This window comes from Sinocyclocheilus rhinocerous, unplaced genomic scaffold (genome assembly GCF_001515625.1).
Source record: "Sinocyclocheilus rhinocerous isolate Xijiao unplaced genomic scaffold, SAMN03320098_v1.1 scaffold235, whole genome shotgun sequence".
Lineage (NCBI taxonomy): Eukaryota > Metazoa > Chordata > Actinopteri > Cypriniformes > Cyprinidae > Sinocyclocheilus > Sinocyclocheilus rhinocerous.
The window spans coordinates 853,964-858,695 of record NW_015646367.1 but is presented as its reverse complement, the minus strand read 5'-3'; the positions used below and the strand labels follow the sequence as shown (position 1 = coordinate 858,695).

Genomic DNA, 4,732 nt, shown 5'->3' with positions numbered 1-4,732 from the left:
CAATAAACACATCATACGCCAAGACATTAATCTTCATTTAGTTCAGGATCGTTCTTGCTGCCGGAATGGTACTTTTAACGTACACATACAGTAAATTTTTTTAATTAAAAAATAACAACTTAATTAAAACATGCTCCTTTCATAAGCTGTGTTCCTTTAGTCTAGACTCCCATGTGTTCATACTGAATTGCGAGCTGGTGTTAACATTATTTGGTTTGGCTTTACATTGAAATGTCATAATCTACTTACACCACTGAGCTGATGTTAAACTGTATAATCAAAATGATGTTATGTGACAATGCTCAACACTATGGTATCAGAGTGCTATACTTTGTAAAACCTTTTTACTATGCCAATAAAGCTACTTAAATATGAATTTGTCAATTTTTCAGAACATGTTTCTGTTTATGTTATTTAACACTGATTACTTTGAAGCAATGAAGCAAGAATGAGTAACAAAATGCTTTCTTTGTGTCCAGATTTGACTAATGCAAAAACTTTGATAAATATGTCTTTAATAATGTCTAAATATATATCCAAATACAAGTAACTAATTATGCGGGAATCCAAATTTATATATATATATAACATTTCTGTCCCCCCCACTTCTGAAATGATGGCTACGCCCCTGCTCTAGGTAAAGCTTTTAATTCACTTCTCTGTTTGTTTGAAGTACTTTTATTATAGTTTATAGTCCAATAGAACTAACAAATCAGTAAATTTGATATCTGTATGTGTAAATGGTCCAACTACAGACTACTGAACTACTGTTCTAATATTAGAAATCTGATGCCATATGAGACAAAGCATCCATGTTTCTTTGACAAACATGTGACGTTGTTCACATTGGAAATGACAGCTTGTGTTTGGAATTATTGTCACTTTATTTGTTATGCCGACAATGCATCTCTCTTCTTTCTTGCTCAGCTTGTGAAAATGGAGCATTTGTCTGCAGCAAACACACAGTTCTCTCTAAAACTGTTCAAGAAGATCAGTGAAGGAAACACGTCAGGAAATGTGTTCTACTCTCCGATCAGCATCTCCTCAGCTCTGGCCATGGTGTCGCTCGGAGCTAAAGGAAACACAGCGGCGCAGATGTTTGAGGTGATCTTACACAATCTGAAGTTCTGCACCTAGTTTAACTGAGAGAAAGTGAATAGAGACAGAGGGAGAACAAGACCAGGAAGTGACGCAAGCCTTTTGCACAAAAGATTTTTAAAGGAACAGCTCACCCAGAAATGAACATTGGTTATTATTTACTCGCATTCACCACACTGTTGCAGCTTGTGCTTTATAATACAAATATGCACTATATTTCCAAGCTGCAGTTATGGTTTAATGTTCAGTGGACATTATTTGTTAAACATTGACTTGTAAGCAGAACATATGTAAAAAATGATTTCATAAATAGGAACTTCATTCTGCTTATCAATGTTTGAGTTCTAGGCATTGCATAAACAAAAAAGCTGCCAGACATTTCCACTTATTTATAGATAATCAATGGCCTGAGAAGAGTTTTTCTGACATCATCCATTCCTTGAAACGTCATTATTTGAAGTGCATTTTAAACTTTCTAAAGGGTATTTAAGAAATGGATTCACATTAGATTTGTGAAGTTATCAGAATAATGAGATTGTATTTATTAACCCTCACAGTCATTTTGTCCCAGAGAGGATTTCTTTTTCACAAAAATGCTAATGTTATCTGACTAAAACTTACTGGCTTTGCTCTCACAGGGTTTTAAAATTGCTAATATATTTCTCGTTATGTTATATTATCATGAAATCATAGATTCAATCTTTTTATCGACTTGTTTTCTTTTAATTAGCACAGGTTTTGTATTTTGGAAATGATTGATCGTAGTCCTCACTGATATGATGCACCTTAGTTTTTGAGTGAACATGTTAAAAGAAATACAAAACCTGTGCTTAACTGAAAGAAAACAAGTTGACAAAAAGACCGAATCCAAGATTTGGTGATAATATAGCATAATGTGAGACTTATTAAAAGACCAGCCATTTTTGATTCACCAGCCATTTAATTCTACCATAATAATACTGTCTAGGTCCTGAGATTTACCAATCCTCCCTAACCCCACGCAGCGACTCCAGCATCTCATCAACAAGCTCTGAAGCCCCAGATTGCCTGCGACGTCAAGGGTCAACATGGACCATCAATGACACAACAAACCCAGAAATTTGAGCTTCCTCCCGAACTTAAGGTTTAGTATGAGTATTTACGTCAAACACTAACCTCATGACTTGCAATAACAGCTGTATTTGCCGAAGTCATGCATGAAGTCTTTGGGTTCATCTGATTAAATTAGATATTGTTGCTGCAAACAGAAATGTCCTGCTCAGCCGGCACCTGGACAAAAGACTGAGGACCAAATTCATTGCGGCTTCAACAAGCTCATGAGTGAACTGAACAAACCAGGAGCCCCGTATGTGTTGAGTCTCGCCAACCGCCTCTACGGAGAGCAATCCTACCAGTTTGTGGAGGTAAGACTCAAAGCAAATAATTCAAGGTTTGTTCATGGTAGTAAAGAATAAGGTTCTGGAAATGATCGCTAATTCAATCGGTTTGCTATGTTACAGAAATTCTTGAGTGATGCAAAAAGATACTATGAAGCCGGACTGGAGAAGGTGGACTTCAAGAAGAATTCAGAGGCTGCACGTGTCGACATCAACAAATGGGTGGAGAAAAACACTCAAGGTGAAAACCAGCATGAATTTAATCTGAAAAAGTTATATTCTACACTAATGGTTATTTGTAAAGGTTAAGGTTTAGCTGCTTTAGCTTGGCTCTTTGGGGGATACAAATTTAGAAATATGAAGTCCCTCTGGGTTGTTTTTTTGTTTGTTTGTTTTTTTAATTATAGCTCTTATTAATATTTTTAATTAGCTTTTATTTTAATTTTGGTTTAAGTTTTAGTTTTGTTGTGTTTTTGGCAGCTAGCTGAAACAAATATATTTTATTTAATTTCAGTTAATTTCATTTTATGTAATGTATTTTTAATGGTTTTGCTTTTGGTTTAAGTTAACGATAATAATCCTGCTCTACGCTCTTAAATTAATGGTTAGAGCTTTAGTTTTTTTTTTTATTACATGTAGATCTTGAGTTGTTCTAGATCTATTGTTCTATTGATGTCTTGTTCCTATACAGTGGTTTATTTGTAGAGCTTTATTTATTTATATATTTATACTTTATTTTATTTTATTATTTTAAATAATAAATGTCTTGAGTTGCTCTATAGCTCTTTGGAGAGTAAATAAATTATTGATGTCACACACATATACGTATATACAGTATATATACTGTAACTTTAGTTTTTACTTGTTCTGGTAGTGCCATGCAGTGAATTTAATGTGAATTTGTCTTGCAGGAAGGATCAAGGACTTGCTCCCACAGGGATCTATCGATGCGATGACGAGACTGGTCTTGGTGAACGCCATCTGCTTCAAGGGGACCTGGGAGGAGAAATTCCCAAAGGACGCCACCATAGATGAACAGTTTAAGCTGAACAAGGTGAGATTTCATCTTCTTGTTGATTTAACGTAATGAAATTAAATATGAGGAGTTTTGATTTGTTTCCATTGATGCTTGGCAGAATCAAACTAAACCAGTGAAGATGATGTATCAAACGGCAGAGTTTCCTCTGGCCTTCATCCCAGAGATGAACAGTCAGGTTCTGGAGCTGCCGTATGTCGGGAAGAATCTCAGTATGTTAATCATCCTTCCTAACGAGATCGAAGACGAAACCACTGGCCTTCAGAAGGTGAAACAGCACAGGTTCTGCTCCCAAAAGCGGTATTTTGCAGCAAAGCCAAAGAAAATTCATCTTGGGTTCCCTAATGAAACTTTCAGTGAACAGTTCTTAAAAGAACCATTCTTTCTTAGTGTTAAGAACATTTAATAATCTAAGGAAACTTGGAATGAAAAGATTCTATGGATGTTAAAGGTTCTTCACTGAACCATCAACGAAAATATCCAGTGTATATGGCTTGTTGTTTCATTATATGTTAACAGCAAATACATGTGCAGGGTTCTTAGTATTCATGTTGATTTCAATCATACCATTTTTATGACTCATCCAGCTTGAAAAGGCACTGACCTACGAGAAGCTGATGGAGTGGACGAGACCTGAAGTCATGCGTCAACAAGAAGTTGAAGTATCTCTGCCCAGATTCAAGATGGAGGTAACCTATGACATGAACAGTCTTCTGATCAGCATGGGAATGGAGGATGTGTTTGACGGGCAGAAGGTGAATCTTTCAGGCATGTCTCCCAACAATGACCTGGTGGTGACGAAGATGATTCATAAAGCCTTTGTTGAAGTAACCGAGGAAGGAACCGAAGCGGCTGCGGCCACCGGCATCTTCATGGAAGGATCTAGTAGGTGGATCCCGCCGGTCTTTAACGCAGATCATCCGTTCCTCTTCTTCATTCGACACAATCCAACCAAGAGCATTCTGTTTTACGGTCGCTTCTGTTCTCCGTGAGCGAATCCTGCTGCTTGAGACCCTTCCAGCTAGTTTAGTTGGTGATCTGGTTAGAATGAGTAGAGGAGACTCTGGACAACTACTACTAATTGTCATCTTTACTTATATGAGCCGACAGTATCAGAACCTATTGCAATTTACATGAGAAAGACTTAGATTAAATTATTAGTAATAAACCATTTTCAATTTTATGTGGTACTGGAATAGTTTTTCTTCAGAATCAGGTGGGG

At 36.5% G+C, this 4,732-nt stretch overlaps 1 protein-coding gene and 1 pseudogene across 1 annotated transcript in view; one reads left to right on the top strand and one right to left on the bottom strand.

The window, feature by feature from the left end:
* Positions 1–4,732, bottom strand: part of LOC107707652 (testis development-related protein-like) — a 45,574-nt gene that overhangs the window by 30,257 nt on the left and 10,585 nt on the right. The window lies entirely within an intron of this gene.
* Positions 888–4,732, top strand: part of LOC107707649 (leukocyte elastase inhibitor-like) — a 4,590-nt pseudogene continuing 745 nt past the window's right edge.